An 18,506-nucleotide genomic window follows, 5' to 3' on the forward strand; every position below is an offset into this window, starting at 1 on the left:
TAGATCGAAGATAGCACAAAGATGCCTTTAAAATGTCTTAAAGACGGCTATATATAGGAACAGACGTTAAAAGAACATCTTAAAAATATCCTAAATTAGACGTCCTTTTAACGTCTGGAATAAGACGTCTTAAAGACGTCCATTTTAGGGCGTACGACGTTCGGACCTAAAACGGACGTAAAATGGACGTCTTCAAGACGTTCAGTGCGTATTGGGACCGTGTAATAAACCGGCAAAATAAAAAACTGTTAGTGCAAAAGTCAATTAATGCGATATAAAACTCGATATTAACTCGATATAAAATCGCGAATGATCGAAGGACGTTTTTCACCGCCACAAAAATGAAGTCTTTTCACCGGTTTTACATGGTCCTCGCAGAATGAAAACTGTATTCCCCGATTCCATAGATTTGAACATTCAAGTCACCCTTTTGTAACGACGCCATAAAGTTTGATGTGCGAGTTTTCGTTGTCGTTTTATCGCGCTTTAAATGAAAACCGCGGCCGCTGATATTAGAACAACGTTGCACAGATCTCCGCGTGCCGTGTGCTGTCCGTGTTTAGTGCACCGTATATTTATGCAACGATATTATCTACGGAGGTGTACGGCGGATTTCGCCAAAAATTTAGTGGTACAAATTCGAATTCATCGGACCGCTTTGCACGGAAGACCGCCGGTCATGCGGACCGGCCCGCACTTTCCATTCAAAGTGCAATAAAACAGCAACAAAAAGTCGTGCATCAAATTTTATGGCGCCGTTGCAAAAGTGAGATTGCAATCTTCAAATTTATGGTTGTTTGAGCCGCGAAGTAAATTTTTCCGACTCCCTGTGACTCCCTAAAGTTTGAATGTATCAACGAAGACAGCATTTTCACTTTTCCATCTGCTTTTGATGCTGAACTGTACTAACAAAAAAATAGAAACAATTTTTTTTGCACTCGAAGACATTTCCATTCTAAATCCAAAATTTGCTGCATTTTAAGCACACGGGATTGAGTTTTGTGATTCATACCGCAACTACACTTTTAACAGCTTTTATAAATATAAACATTGACAGTCTGAACATTATCTTGGAGCGTGACATAACAAATTTTTGAATAACTCAAAACTCAGAATAACCAACCACTCGTGTGCAAAGGGTTAATAGCAAGCTCGAGTATCGCGCTATTCTTTATCAACGAATAAAATTCTTTAATTTGGCGCAGCGCATGCAGATGCTGTTATATTTGATGTTGAAATATTCTCGGATCGGATAATACGCGTGGACGGCAGGAAGAAAGTGTCAAAAAGTTAACCGATAAACAAACTTTCATAGAAAACTAGGTTTTACCGTATCGGGAACGATTCGAAGTTTTATTGTGAAGTTCTTAGCGGCGAGGCGGTTCAAGTTCTCACTAGAAAGGTCTTACTGGTTGCATTTCCTATTTATCCGATCTCTGAACCTCGATAATCCTAAGGGATCTACGTCCAGACATTTTCTTCTCCGCATGCCTTATGAATATATCTGACGCGTGCAAAGATCAAACTCTACGATCTTCTTATTCCGCTGCTCGTCCCCATCGGACTGGAAATCTAATTTGCGATCTCTAAACTTTTAACAACTGATCGCGCCGCTCGGTTAATACGCATTGACTATATATTTTTGTTAACAACAAAGATTACAAATAGCCAATCTTACATGGAAATTGTTATATTCAGTCGTTATACATATTGTTTAGTTAACGCGAATCGAAGCGTATCGTCGTGCTTCAAAACTATGTATAAATAAATGTAGAAACATTCGCACGAAGAAAATTGAACCGAACGATTATTTCTCGGTGTCATTGTACTTTGTGATTTCTATCGAATACGTAAATGCACGTTTTCATTTACAAATAAATATTCTATCTGTGCATTATTTTTTCACGATTATGAAACAATTATAAGATTTTATCGAAATTTCGGGAGCGGCCTCGCGGAAATTTCGGCCATCGTGTACGGTCAACAATTTAAAGCTTTTATTCGGTGCAATATTAATGTGATCAGAATAAATGTAGCGATAAATGCAAAAATCACAGGTCTCGCACGAATTAACTAGTCCGAACCGAGCCGCCGCGCCGCGCCGCGGCGTTTCCGTTAAAAGGTTTCGCGTTACAAGTTTCGAATAAAAATAGCTTTCGCAACATTGTCAAAATCTGGGACAAGAACCGGCGAATTATACGGCGGCCGTTGTATAAAATCAGACGGTTGTCGCATAAATGAATGGACGGTTGCCAGAGGCAGGAATTATTTCAATTTTATCAACGCGATTGGCTTGCGAGTTTCTATTCATCGCGTTCGCTTGTAAAAGGGATTGCTTTCAGCGTGTTCGTTCTTTGACGTGTAAATCACGTGTTTTCGTACGCGAGAGTTATTGTCCGACATGAAGAAAGTTAAAACGCCGAATACCAGCGGGCTACTTATTAATCTCCGTTCACGTTGCTTCAATCTGCCCTCCCCTGCCCCGCCGCGCACACGAAATTACACAATTCACACAAGGGTCACGCGTCGAGCACAGTATAAAAAATCAATGCGGCGGTATTGTACGCGAAACCCCGCTCGAAAATTAATGTCGGAATCGGCCAGCAAGGATGAGATAAGTGTTCCCCGAAATTATAAGGCGAATTTAGCGGAAGTCGTTACGAAAGAAATACAGCACGCTCGGGCCGAGGATCTAAATTCAACGGGGAACCGCAATAACGTTAATTGGCAATGTTACGTACCACGTGTTGCTTTCTTCGACAAAATGCCATAGAGAAAATTTCCGGCCAGTGAGTTCTCGAATCGCATGCAAAATAGAAACATGCCACGCAGTCGTTCTATCCGCGAGCGGTTTGCCCTCTCTCTCTCTCTCTCTCTCTCTCTCTCTCTCTCTCTCTCTCTCTCTCTCTCTCCCTCACCTCTCTCTCTCTCTCTCTTTCTGCTCGTACACGAAGCCTCCCGCAAACGGTTTCGATAGCTCTCCACATTTGCGAATATTTACTGCATTTGGTAATTGGGAATTTGTTAATATGCTGCGGACAAGTTAATTTTATATTATGGTTTTTATCGCAGACGCGAGAGTTCATTAGCAAACTGAATTTTTGACGCTTTTGTATTTCACTTCCATGGTTTCACCGCGTTCATCATTAGATTGCGAATTTTTGTACAAATTCACGGTTCTAAAGATTATCTCGTTACACTGAAAATGAGGGGAAAACTTTTTGCCGTATACGTGTACACGGGTATCTAGTGGATTTTGTAATTGGAAATTCGTTAATGTGCTACGGATAAGTTCATTAAATATTTATGATTTTCGTTGCAAATGCAGGAGTATAAATGAAATAGATTATAATCATTTTAAATTTATAACATTTTATGCAAATTTTGAATAAACGAAAGCCTATACATTAACGAACAGTAAGAGTATCTTACTGTTCGTTAATGTATAGGCTTTCGTTTATCCAAAATTTGCATAAAATGTTATAAATTTAAAATGATTATAATTTATTATTAGTAATTTAAAATATCTATAATTACACAAACATTTGCAGCGTATTTAATATTCTCATTTATCGTTGATAGAGAATCCTAAATATTAATATTAGAAATTAATCGCTCCTAATTTCATTTATAAATAGCTAATGTAATTTGTGCTTTTCTTTCAACTTTAGAAACAATTAATGTACATTGTGTTACGTATACATACGTGAACTTAGATTTACAAAACGAACATGAATTTCTGCCAATTTTTGATGGTATGTTGATAGTTCTCCGCTTTCTTTGCTTACTATTATTATTTTCTGTTGATAGAACTGGAAATGCTAGTTTAGAAGAGCAGAAAAGTGAAAAGTTTTCTTGAACAGTCTTTTATTTTACTTCACAGTTTGTTGCAATCGTGGTGGCCGATCTCTGTTTCGCACGAAGGTCTGTACGTGACCTAATATTTCGGCGAAAGTTCGAATATTTTCTGGAATAATGCGCGCGGGGCGTACGAAATTATGAATAAAGCACAATCTGTTGAATGAAAATGTGAAGTGAAACTGGGTGAAATATTAGGGGTGGATCTTTTGTGTAACAGTTCCCGAGGATCGTGCGAGGGTTAAATTCAGAAGGGCGTTAGCGAACCGAGGAAACCGCCCCTAAGACCCGGTCAAAAAATAAAGGATGTTAGATGGGAATTTTTGCCGCATTTATCTTACAATCCGTAGCTGTCCCTTCGTGACTACCACTCCTCTTTGTCCATAACGAATGTTTTTGCAAAGCTACGCCTGAGAAACTATGGCCAGTTCCGGCCGGAGTTACTTCATGTGTAACAAGTACAATTTCAGACTTTTCGTGCAAGCGAACATTTTGCTATTTTAAATTCCGGCGGGCATTCGTTTGTTTAAAATTCCGGCATAAATTCGCTATTTTCAAATTCTGGCAAAAATTCAGTATTTACTGTACATTAAAACTTTACCGAACACTTGCTGGTTACTATGTGTGTGTGTGTATCAACATGTTAGCGAAAATGTACTATTTTTTGTTTCTGCACAATGTAACTTAATTAATTAATGTTACTTTCATTGTTATATTGTTCTCGCGACATATGTTGTCATGTCGATTTCAAGAAGAAATATCAAAAATAATCTGTACGCGTAGACCATAAATTTTGTACAGTATCGATAAAAATAATTAGGTCAAAAAGGAAATCGCAAAGCCATCGAAAGAACTTGAGAATATTTTTATTTTCTGTACAATCCATTGAAATTATTAAAAGGGCAAAGACGTATCTATTCAACTTCTAAGATCCTCGCGATCAGAGACTCGGACAATTTTTATTTTTCATCAAAATCCGTGGTCTACTTACGTGTCCAGTTACCTTCAAAAAGCAAGCACAGGAACGTGTCTCGTCAAAATGACAAATCGCGCGAAGCAAAAACGAAACGTTTTTACCCTGCAAACATTCCACGAACGATACCGAAGTGCTATCACAAATATTTACAAAACTCGCGCACAAAAGAAGACATCGATACGTCTGGTCTACGCGTACGCAAAGAATCGAAAGAGAAATCACGGGAGTCAATTTGCCAAATGCGTTAAAACGTTGCGATGTATTTATCCTGAAATAAACTGTGTAGTTTACTTTCAATGGAACAGCAGAAAAGCGCCATGTTTTTTTACTTTTTTTCGTGCAGATAAATACGAACGGAAGCATCGCGCAACACCTGAATAAAAATCGTACGAACAAAGGTGGCTCCGCGCTCCTTGTTACACTTTTTTTAACTGTTAAATTCTGCGGAACAATATTCAATTTTACGCTCGTAAACGCTGATTTCGAAATCGATCCTCGAGCACCAAGAAAGTTGAGTACCGGCGTGAAATTCGCGCGACAAATTCCTCGGAGTTTTTCCGGCACCTAACCTGTGACTGTCAGCGATGCGCCCTGCGCAGTGAACATTCGAGGGTAGCAGGAGCTTTTTTCCGAGCTCTCGGCGTCCCGCGGAAGGGTAACTTTTCCGCACTCGTTTATGCGCGCGCGGAGCAGCTCGCACATGAGAACAAGTTGTACGATAAGACAACAGTTTATCTTGCGGCGATACAGAAGGTACTTAGAGAGAGAAAGGAAAAGGATGGAAGGGTTGACGGCGCACGGTTCTGCATTTACGCCGAAAACGCGATGAAAATTATTTTTTGTCTAAAATCATACGTTTATGTCCAACTTTTCAACATTTAACAGTCGCAGAATCTACTTTTTGACAATATTTGTAAACAAAACTATAATTATAAAATGCATATATTGAACATCCAAGTGTCAAACAAATTAGCAACTAATGCTCAGCAAATGATTAATTTAATGATTAATTGAATTCGATATAACTCGAAAGACATTAAACTCAATTAATATAAATGAAAGAATCACAAACAATATGAAGAGTTTTGTATGAAGAAATAACAAATATTATAAATAAATAAATAATAGCCCACATGTTCAATTAACTGTCAGCGAAGAAATTCTTCATTATGGCGATATTTTTATAAGATGCCAGTTTTCGTGGTAAATGCTCGAACGTGCGGCGGCGGAAGCGCCGGCGGGGGTGGCGTGGCTGGAGGGATGAAGAAAGAGTTCAGAGGGTAAGAAAGCGAAGGTGTGCGACTCGACCGCGGGAAATCGCCATGCGACGTCGACGACGCTGCGGCGACCTACTTCCGCGGAACAAGTCAGAATTCCGGATTCGTTATTAAGAAAACTTCGATGCCGGGCCCGGTATGAATTTCCCGGACCTCGAGAACGTGTAAATGGGGGTGCTTCGGCCTGTCAAATTTATTTCTGTCGCGCGGTAAAATTTGTAACGCTGCGTGCCCGGCGCTCACCGCAACGGCCGCGTTTTTCTTCAGCCGAGACAATCGGAATCGGTTCCGCGGTCTAACGAGAATTGGATTTCACCGATCGATTTCATAACGCCGCGCAATTCTTATGCAAACGAACATCTTTCTGTATGTATTTAACCTTTGCGCCCGACGGCTCTTTGGCCGGGCGAAGCGACGCGCGTTCGCTAGAACGTCGATGACGAATGTTAACACCGGCTTGCGAGCGATCGCAGTGTCAAGGTTCGTCCATTTAACTGGAAATGGAAAATTAAATTTTCCGTCTTAATTTAATAAAATTTTTTAATTTTTATTAAATTTAAATGTCGTCAATTTTTAAGTTTCTCTAAGCTTCTTTAATTTAGCGTTTCGTGATTCTTCTATCCATTTTTATTACGAATGCGTAACATTTACAATTAAAATTAATCCAAACAAGATATTAATTTTTTAATTATATTAAATACATTCACACACTATTGTCCAACGAAATTAATGGTGTGTGCCTATATTTCTGCATTTTGAACTTCTAAGTAGAATGATTATTTTTGTATTTGTAAGTGGAACGAGTATTTTCGAATTTTTGTGGAAAATGATTGTTATAAAATCTCGAAATGCAACGATTCACGAAGGAAGAATTTTCCAAGTAATACGTATTTAGATAGCATTTCTCGTTTATGCGGTTGAATCGTCGGTCAAGTTTTTCCGCGAGATTTAAGAAAATGTGCGCGTGTTTTTTTTGAGAATATTAAAACTACACACCGCGCAACGTTATTTTCGTGGACTCAAAAGGGATTTCTGCGCGAGCGAAATAAATCGAAAACGTGCAATATAAGTTTTACTTATGAAACTTCGTGTTCGAGAAAATCGAATTTGAGAATTCATGGAGCAGGCGTGCTTTCGAATATCGTATTCGTGACTGCGTGTGTTCACCGCTTTTACCCGAAGGTACGGGGTAAGATATTACGGGGAACTATTTACATTAAATCAACTTACACGATCATTATTTTACACGAAATTATCTTCGTGAAAAATAAGGCAGTATCTAATAAAATTCTCAAATTGCATCAACGGTAAGCGTTCAAAACGAATATTTGCGTTAACATTTCGTACAGAGAATTGTGCTTCAATTGTTTCGTAAGTAACAATGAACAACAATAAGCTCTGAATTCAATTTCGTACAGCAGATTCACAATTTTCGTTAATTTTTAATGAACAATCTGATGATACTATATTAAATAAAAATCACAATTTTGTCAACTTCGAAAACCGCTTTTAAAATAGTAAAATGAATATGTTGAAATTAATTGATATTATTTAATTGAAAGCACGCTGGCGTTTTGATTTTAAATCGCCACGGCAACCAACTTATTCTAGGAAAACTAATCAGACTAAAGTTTGACACGCAATCCACAAACGCAGTCTATATTACGCTGTTCTCTATGCGACAGCACACAGACTGGCTGACGACACTGAATGGTTATTTTATGTTTTTCGAAATCATGGTTAAATGACTATATGAAAAATCGAAATTTATAATTTATTCGGACAGCTTAATATTCAGTACGGATTCTAACCATCCGAAATGTTATATTTTCTTATATATTTTTGTACTTGTTTCAATTTCATATAAACTAAAAAATATTGTAGTTTAGTTATTATCGGACTATGAATATCATAAATTGTTTAGGGAAATAATTAGGTCGAAAACGAAACCGTCAAAACATCACATAAATTTGAGAATAACTATCAAATAGACTACGAATTTTTATGCAAAATAATTTTAGTAGATTATAAATTATCTCTATTGACATTTCAAAATCTGTTAAATCTTTCTACCATTTTGAGTTGTAGAAAGCATATGAATGCGTATATAATTGCAAACATCTGCAGCCTACTTATTAAAATTGTCGAAGAAAAAAACATTTTCATCTGACTTACGTTTTTTATAATTCACTATGGTTTTTATTCTGCGTACCGTGCGCTTCATTTTACTTATTTATTTGTATAGTACCACAAAATACTACTACACTAATCATACCGTCAGTGTTTCGACGATATTCCGTTTCGAGAAATCCGAAAACCGACGGAACTGATTTTTCGGAAACAATGGATCTTGAAAATCGGTTCTCTCAGAAGTATTCGCACAGTCTCCGAAGAATGCTTTCATTACCCCGCGGCAGCGGAGCTGGAATTTGTCTTAATTACAACTTTAGCTGTTCGAGAGTTAATCATCTTGAACGTTTTCCGTTTCGACTTGCTCGATAATCACGCGGCTTGATTCCCGTTGACGGCCCTCTAAAATCTATTGTCTAGCATTGTATCGCAATCCAGCGTTGTTCAAGCTTCCGATTGGACACTTCTTTTTATAATATCGATCAGCTCGCGAATGAAGACTGACTGGTTAATGAGAATCTTGATGAAGAAATTTAATATCGCTCGATATTACGGTTCGCCTGTGTTGGGGAGGCCCTTGTTCAGAGAATCGCATGTTAAAGACAACGACGGTGTACATGCACACATACACACACACACATAAACGCACGTATATACGGTGTGCACTTCGGTTAGGAAACAAGTTTCCGCTTTATTAATTCCGCCGAGCGAGATTTTATTGAACTTTATGCGAAACAACTAAATCCCACTGTCAACAAAATAAGACGCGCAAATGTATCTTAATACTTCCGGCGCCACTGTAATACGAAACCGATAAAGCCGGCGGATAATAAGGCTTCCAGCTCTTCGGAATTCTGCTATGTAACGAAGCAAATTGTTCCCTGAATTTAATAATAAGAATTGTTACAGTCCCCGTTGTTCGCGAATGCGAATCGCGATGAAATTGGGTATTACATAACTGTATTATGCGACGGGATATCTGCAAGGTGCTCGTGGACCGCGAATTCTTACGCGAACGCGTAAGATTTTTTTGTGAAAGTACGTCGTGAAATTACAATTATACGAGAACGTATGTATGATAATATTGGCTTGTTATCTCGTAGCTCAAATAGAGAAACTAGTTTTTATTAATAAACTCGTAGAAATTTTTCGCAACAGAAACAAATGTAACTGCAAAATTACATATAAACGCATTCATTGTTTGCACCTGATTTTTTAGGATAATATAATCTCTATTAAGGATACGTCTATTATTGCAAAATATTGTAATTGAATCGATAAATGTGCGAGAGATCAGTTGCAGGAAAATTATTGTTATACGAGTACTGGTTTGAATATTTATCATATAAATAATTATTATCAGATATATATATATATATATATATATATATATATATATATAATAAATATATTATTATTATTTTTATTATATTATTATATAATAAATATAAAAATATATAAAAAATAAATTATAATTAATAAATTATTTTGTATTTAATTTATCAGATATATGTATATGTATATATGTATGTATATCTGATAATTATTATATATATATATATATATATATATATATATATATATATATTATATTATAATAATATTTATCAGATAAATGAAACGATATTAATTAACTAAAACAGAGACAAGTAGGCAATTTCTATTGGACTGCCGTTTCTCGCAATCGACGCAAGCAATTTTGTTCTTGTAGGAAAGTCCGGCGGCCTAATTATAATATAGTTGGGTGAAGTGAGAATGGTTCATTCTTTGTTGCGGGTTCGTTTCGAAGAAGTTATAAGGTTGCCAATATACCCGAATCTTTGATACGGTTAGCTATTTCCATTACGTGGTACCCCCATTGAAAGAATTCAACTTCTCCGCAATCTGATCAGTGTTGGTTCAGGCTCCGCATCCACTAGAATAGCCAAAGCGTCGTTGTTAAATTACGGCGCAACCAGGAACGCGGATTATCCTCTACGCTGTTACGTCCACTTCCGAACCCTTCAAACCACTTCTGAGCAATCTCCGCGATAACGATTTCATTACTTCTTAAACTACCAACATTTTTCAACCCGTTGTTTGCGTTTGTTAATGCACGCCCGGCTTTAATTGAGTCCTCGCTAAAATTTTCATTGCTGATTTTCGTTCGCGTGTACAGTAAATTCTCCTTGATTTTCCTTCAACTTGCAAACAAAAGTGGACAATTCGAGAAGAAGAGACACGATTATTCGGCTGTAGGCACAAGTGTAACCGAATGTGCACCTAAATTTTGAAGGCAATTGGTTGCGGAGATTTTGAGACATCACGGTCATACTTTTTAGGAAAACGCATTTCAAGTTTTATTCTTAATTTTAAGAATTCGAACGTAAAAGATCTTCTAAAAAATGCAAAAAAGAAATGTATCGATTTTCATCGAAGATTCGCGCCAGAAAGAAAGAGTCTCAATCATCTCAAAAGTTTGCGAATAGAAAATTATGAGACCGATCATTAAGACTTGATTTTGATAGATTTCCACGTGCCCCAATTTCCGCCGTAATCATAATTTCCTGCTAACAAATCTGTAAAAGCCGTGCCGCCTAGAATCCGCCTAATTCTGAAGAATTAATTACTGTCCATAGAACGTCGAAAAACTTAGCTTCATTGTCGGGAGTGTTCGAAACTTGGCCGGTGTACATAGCCTTTTGTGACTGACTGTAAAGGGTCGGGGGGAGGGTGGAGAAGGAAATTAATTAATTATTTTTACCGGGGGAGTTACATCTCGCTTTAGAGGGCCCTGAATAATTCTGGCAAGTTTTCCGAAGGTCGTGCGAACTTTACAGTTCCACCGAGGAAAACTGCATCCGTTTCCGAATTTGCTGGCGGCGGTCCGCCGTAGCCGATTCGCATAATTTTACATCGCGCGACTTTGTTCCGCCTTTACGTGAAAGTTCCAACGGCAATAAGCTTCGTTACAAGCAATGTCTAATTTCTCCGGTCCGATAAGGATGCCCCGTCGCAGCGGACACATTTTACGCCGACGTATTTTTTAATATTTTCGGCCGAGTGGAATCTTTATGGGGACACGTTAAACATTTTACGGCCGCTTTTAAGGATGGCGAACGAGAGATAAGAGGGAAGGCGTACCTCGCGTTACATCCGCCGTGCCACTGCGGATTCTCTGTTTCATCAGGCGCAAAATTTCCGTTCCTCCGCGAATTCTTCTTTCATTTTACTTCGCAGATTTCTTCGGACCCTTTATACCGGTATCGTTCGCGCCGATCGTAAAACATATTCCCTCCGCGTCCAGGACGAATCCTTTGGCTGCGCGCCGCGCCTAAAATTCCAAGAATTTTTATTAATAATTACTGCAATCGCTTGAATTCGTTTGTTTATTTCCGTCAACACCGGGCTGTAACAACGGCTGTAAGATAACTTTTTACGGGCTCGGATTAAATCAGATTTATTAAGTACATACCCCACTGTTACTGAAAAATGGCCTCTGTTGATGGCGGCAGTGAAGCAGGTAAAACTGTGGAATTTTCCTTAAACGTATATCTGCTTCACTGAACAAATATTTAATTAATAATTAGTGACATCTGTAGTATCTAGAATTTTTAATATGTACTTTTTCATACGAGACTGTTGTATGGAAGTTCTTAGAATATTTGTACGTTCGACGACAATGTATTAGATTCCACAATAACACATTTCAATAAACACATTGCTTAAACGTTTCCAATACCAGTTAATATTGCTACATACTTGATTACAAATATTAAATTAAATATGATTTAATAATATTCAATCAACGTAGCGAAATATCGGCTTACATCGCTTTCGCTCGAAACGGTTCAATTATTATTGATACTAAATAAAAAAGATATAATAATAATACTGTACATAATGATAATAAAACTGTACGTACAATGCTCGCTGACCAGTGCTGATATTGAAACAGTAAAAGAGAATATTATAACCTGTCTGTATCTAACTAGAAGCAAAACGTCGCGTTAGTTTTTTTACAGGAACAATGTAGTGATCGTGGTTGCATTATCGAGAACATGACATCTCCATGTCCGTATGTTCTAGATCGTGCTCTCGATACACCAGAGGGTATATTTGTAGAATTTGCCAAGTTTGCGTACGATACAATGCCAGAATCATCCGCGGAGAAATGTGTACACGCGTAATACCCGAGACACCCGGAGATAACATCATCAATTTGTATCGATTCACAAACGGTTGATACAGGTGCTCGTTATGTCCCATCAGTTATTTTATGAAAGAATTTTTGAAACATTTCGCAGCCTGTTGTCTGAACATTTCCGTGCTCTTGTTGCGCCTTGTCAGCGGCACGTGCACTCGGCGCCGCTCCGAGCCAGGGTTATTTGTGATCTCGTAAATCTGACTTATAAATTAATAGCAATAATAAATACTGTACATCGGTAATCGATTTCAGAAATTCTCTTATCGCTCTTCCATAAATCCTCTTACTACGAAGAGGGAAAGTGAAAATGTACAATGTTTATTCAATTTGGTACATATACTGCCTTTGCCTGGAAAAAGTACGTCGTCGTTAACCCTTTACTTTGTCGAGCACAGTCTATTATCACGTGTACTTTACAATTTTATTATATTCTGGTGACTTTGTTTATTAATGCTTTAAACCAGATGATATATTCCATGCAATTGTGCACAATTATTATTTTTATAATTACATACCCGTGACCAGCGCATGATCCATTCTCGCAGATCCACGCATAGTTACCGTACTCCTAATCCCAAGAATCCATCGAAGGATGACAAGGTTATTCTTATCCCAGGGGATACCTGAAATTTAATACGGAATCGGATCAATCTATATGTGTACAATGAACTGTCCACACGAAAGATCCTTCAGATATTTACCGAGTCACCGAAAGACAGAGTGCAGTGAAAGCAATTAACAGTACAGTCTAACTAAGTCTTCCCCGCTAGCAAAAACCAGTACTAAACCTACTGCGGTCAAAATAACTGTTCCTTTATTTTGCAATTCTGCAAACTTTGCAGACTCTTTCATGGAAAATGCTCGAATGGATTAATTACATTATTGAAACAATTTTTATAACAAAAACTTTACAAAATCTAAATGAATTCGATCTTCTCACTTGTATAAAGCAACGCACGCCAGATACTATTACTGTTTGGCAGGTTTAGCGTTAGTGCGCGAATAATATTTTCCGATTTCGTAGTGCAGAGAATTATTCAGTTGTGTTTCTATTTGTGACAAATAACATCAATTATGTTAGATCGCAGCTTTACCGATTTGATCAACAAATAACATCGGCTGTCGATGATAAGGAAAACGTTTGTAAACCGGAGTTCACCGCAAGCTACATTTAACACATTGTTGACCGGCTATTTTACAACGTCTGGGCATAAGAACACTTGTTAACTCGTGATCGGTCATCAATGTGTTAATCTCAAATGCTTCGTGCTTGTCCCGTCGATTGAAAATTTCCGACGTGGGAGAAGAGAGACGAGGAGAGAGTAAAAGAGAGAGAAAAAGAGAGAGAAGGAGGGAGAAAGAGGAGTTCGCATCCTATCACTGTTGGTATGTTCGCCACATTTACATTTAATAAAAAAAAAATCCAAATCGTTGGAGCAAACTCTCATTTTCATACGTTATTTAAGAAAAATTCAAACCGAAGAAAAGTTTCCTTCTCCAACTGGAAAATCATTCACTGTAAAATGACAGTAAGAATGATATTGGATTTTGTTAATTCGTACGACATCTTGCATTTTATAAATCTGCACATATACGGTATTCAAAATTACCTGATTCAACACATGTTTGCCAAATTTCATTTCAACTGGCGACTTCTAAATTAAGAGATGCATCTCGCAAGATTTTACGAACTTCATTTTGCAAAGAAGCGTTTTTTGAATAATTCAGTGCTACTCTAAACGATTGAAACGGAAGGTGACTCCAATGTGTTAAGTGGATTAATCCTTTACATGACTTTGTAACTTTGAAGTTACAGATTTGTTGCAATTTAGCGTAACAATTTACTATTCAACTACCATTTTGTAATCGAAGAGTTTCTTTATTGTAATTTTACAGTTTTCACGCTCTGGTTGTGTCAGAAATATATTGTTTATTTTAACTATGTAATATTAATATTTTAACTATGTTTATTTTAACTAATGTATTTATTTCCTTAACCCTAGAAAGATAACCATATGACAACGTACGTAAAAGATAACCATACGCTTCAGAGGCGCATGCTTTTCTAAGGCGTCAATTTTATACTAACAATGGATATTTATTTAAGTTAATCTAGTCATTTTAAAGGTTTGGCATTATTGTAAAAATAAAATGCATTTATATTATATTTTTTTATATTTTAAGTAATTTTAAACTTAAATCACTAGACCTCTATGAAAAATTAACAAAAATCAACAGTCTTCGCAGGCGCCTCTGCGACGTAGGTTATCTTTCTCGGGTTAATAATTGTAATCAATTGAAGCTTCTCATTTTCGTCAGAAATGCATAATATTCGCAGTTCAATTATAACATTATTCACGCGTTCTATCTTCGAACATACGGAACACAGCAGTTTGATTTGCACGCTGTCGTTTGAAATTCGATTATTGTTTTGTGAAATCTTGTGGAATCAGCGCAACCGCTTCTGTCTTTCGCATGAGGAATGTCCTCAGTTTCCTCTAGTCAGTAGCATCCAACGCGATTTCGAGGTATCCGCGATGCTCCTGGCAATCACTTTGGCATATTGCGTGGTACCGTCGTGCGGTTTTGCGCAGAAATTTCGCGGTGGCACCTTTCCGTTCCCTGACACCCGTTTTCCCTGGAATAAACCGCGGATCTTTGATAGAGGGGATCGAGTAGATCGCGTCTGTTGCAGCGTGTATGCACGTTCTTTAGAAATTTCGCCCAGTTATTATCGTGCAAACGGATGGGTTCGCGTCTATTAACGCGTTCCCCGCTAACATACGTTTGGCGAACCTACCTCGCATGCCGAGCATATTTAGGCACGTTATTGTAACATACCGCGTATCGCGTTAGGAACACTCGATTCTCTTTGGAACTCCGCGCGATCTTGAGAAATGTCGCAAAATAAAAATTCGACGGTTTTCAAAGACACGTTTTTGACGACTCGTGTCGCATTTCTGCGCAATGCACCGTTTATTCTTTCTTTTTCCATGACCTCTTTCTTCTGTTGTCAGCTCTATCTTTTGTTGTCGATATACAGGGTGGTCGACGAAATTCGTTTTAGATCATAACTTCGTTATGAATGCATTTGCGAAAAAATGCCCAAGTGAAAATACAATGAAATATGATGTAATGCAATTAAAAATAAATTTTACTTTAAATTTAATTGGTGTACGAAAATTGGTCTCCAATTTCTCATTTTGCAGACAGAGTTTGTGCACGATAAAAATTTTCTATTGAAAAGAGAAGAACAGAAGAAATTTATGTATTTCAACTATTGCATTTTTATATGTTATATTAAATTCCTTATATATATTTGAAACACGTATTATTTAAGTAAATTATAACTGGGTCTCGCAGTAAACGCATCGGACAGTGAACGCGTTAAAACTGTTCTACATTGTTGGAATGCATCAGTGTCCTCGACATATTAAACAGCAGTTTGCTGCAATCTGCGGAAAAATGTGCTTGGGAAAGTGTACTTTCCGAGGGTATAATAACCTCAGGTACGCTTCAAAAGTTATAGCTGCATTTTCTCCAGGAAAAAGGATTTAAAAGACCGGGTGGTCATCGCAATTGTGAAAGCTTTATCCTATTTAAAAGCTTTGGAGCATTTTAAACAAATTTACTCCCTTCAAGAAGACCGCGTAGAAAGTGTGTAAATAGTACAAGAACAGTGCAAATAGTATACTTCTCCACTGAACGCAGCAGAGAATTGAATAAGTACGAAGAAATAGTGTACAAAATGCTCGCAATGGCAGAGACGCAAGTACGTGTATGAAACAATGCGAAACAAACACGTAACTATAACTTTGCAATTGATCAGTTAGTTATTTTATTCGTTCCGCTGTTCTATGTAAAACATCGTGTCAGTATAGATATTTTTATTGTTATTTTTTACTGTATTGTTCTATTCATTTTTTTGAACATTTTTTCGACAGATTTCGAAAGGTCTAGATTTCCTGAAAAATTGCTCTGTATCAAATTAATACCGGCTTTTGTTACATATAAATGTTCAATTAATAATTCTAGAGTCTGCATGCAACTGTTAATAAAAACGCGGACAACGTTTCATATCAATCTCTGCCAAAAATACGACCGTTCTCGATTTACAATTTATATTGTTACACTTGCCGTTAACATTAAACCATTTATACCTTGCCGGATACGATAACGCATTATACGTTCGCATAAATAATAAATATATTCCACGATTTCTCCAAACTCTATTCTCTCAGTTCGCAGCAAATAATTCGCAACTTTTTACAATGCAAGCTGAAGTAAAAAATTAAGGGAGAAGCATGAAAGAGAAATGTTGGTAAACTTTTTCTTGTTTCGCCTCGTCGAGATATTATTCTCGGATTGCGCAGATTACGCAAACGGGACCTGAATGTACATTTACGGTGAGAGCGGTAAGGGAGCGAAGTGATTTACTTCAATCAATATGGAACTGAGAGTACATATGTGAAATTTAATTTTCACAATTCCGCGTGTTACTTTGAACGTTTAAGCCGAGGCTACACGCGCGCCGTTCTCGGACAACTGATTTCTCTCGGATAAAAGTCACTCAGTACGAACAATTCCATCGAATCAATTCAGTTAATTGAAACTTTGACGAAGAAATTTCATTTTGCGTGCGGTCTACAGAAACGCTGCTACTCGCGCGGTAACGTTCACGGTGTGCGAAACAATACTTTTTATAGATAAAGAGAAGTTGCAAACTTTCTATTCTATAATCGACTAATACCTTTCTTAACCCTTATTTATATTCAGGATTTCGTTGTCTTATTTCTTCTTGTGATTTCACTGCCATATTTCTATTTGTGATTCTATTTTCTTATTTCTATTTGTGATTTTATTTTCTCATTTCTTTTTGTGATTTTAGTTTCTTATTTCTATTTGCAATTTTATTTTCTTATTTTTATTTGTTATTTTATTTTTCATTTCTACTTGTGATTTTATTTTCTCATTTTTATTTGTGATTCTATTTTCTTATTTCTATTTGTGATTTTATTTCCTCATTTCTTTTTGTGATTTTAGTTTCTTATTTCTATTTGCAATTTTATTTTCTTATTTTTATTTGTTATTTTATTTTTCATTTCTACTTGTGATTTTATTTTCTCATTTTTATTTGTGATTCTATTTTCTTATTTCTATTTGTGATTTTATTTCCTCATTTCTTTTTGTGATTTTAGTTTCTTATTTCTATTTGCAATTTTATTTTCTTATTTTTATTTGTTATTTTATTTTTCATTTCTACTTGTGATTTTATTTTCTCATTTCTATTTGTGATTGTATTTTCTTATTTCTATTTGTGATTTTATTTTCTCATTTCTTTTTGTGATTTTAGTTTCTTATTTCTATTTGCAATTTTATTTTCTTATTTTTATTTGTTATTTTATTTTTTATTTCTACTTGTGATTTTATTTTCTCATTTCTATTTGTGATTTTAGTTTCTTATTTCTACTTGTGATTTTATTTTCTCATTTCTTTTTGTGATTTTAGTTTCTTATTTCTATTTGTGATTTCATTTTCTTATTTCTATTTGTGATAGAAAATACAAACAATTTGGCAGTAGAGCAATTTCTAAACAATAACGCGCATACAAATTATCATTATCAGAGAGAAATGTAATTGAACCGTTTCGATCAAATTTGTTAATTCTGACGATTCGATGCCTACGCGCGATGCAATCGATCGAATCATACATGGAAATATATGATTCCGCTAATGGGCATTTTAGATTAATGGCATTCGTATAATGCAAGTGCTGCTCAACTTTTTCATTTCGAATTTATCGACGAAATTACCTTCATATATTTCCGAACGAATACAAAACTACGTTTACACGATTCGTAAAAATTTATTGGACATGCGTGCATCGAGCATGTCGACGGTGATAATTGAATTGCATAAAATTATTTCGTGAAATCACTGTCATTGTTGCCGAACGTCGGGTCAAGTAGAAACAGCTAGCGATGGTCGGGCGGATCACTTGTTTGAGTTACTTCATTATAAAACTCGATCGAACTACGGAAAAAATTGTTTTGTGCCTCACGCTTATACAGGGTGTTGA

The 18,506-nt window shown here is 36.6% G+C and overlaps 1 protein-coding gene and 1 long non-coding RNA gene across 2 annotated transcripts in view; one reads left to right on the top strand and one right to left on the bottom strand.

Annotated features, from left to right (window-relative positions):
- The window catches only part of LOC117228809 (lachesin), a 196,246-nt gene that overhangs the window by 12,319 nt on the left and 165,421 nt on the right, over positions 1 to 18,506 (top strand). The gene's annotated exons all lie outside the window — the stretch shown is intronic.
- Positions 12,154 to 18,506, bottom strand: part of LOC117228812 (uncharacterized) — a 48,350-nt gene continuing 41,997 nt past the window's right edge. The window contains exons 2-3 of the long non-coding RNA XR_004492377.2: positions 12,943 to 13,050; positions 12,154 to 12,776 (exon numbers count right to left, since the gene is read on the bottom strand). This is a non-coding gene — a long non-coding RNA (uncharacterized LOC117228812). The remainder of the gene's footprint in view (positions 12,777 to 12,942; positions 13,051 to 18,506) is intronic.

Source organism: Megalopta genalis, chromosome 12 (genome assembly GCF_051020955.1).
Source record: "Megalopta genalis isolate 19385.01 chromosome 12, iyMegGena1_principal, whole genome shotgun sequence".
In the NCBI taxonomy this organism is placed as follows: Eukaryota; Metazoa; Arthropoda; class Insecta; order Hymenoptera; family Halictidae; genus Megalopta; species Megalopta genalis.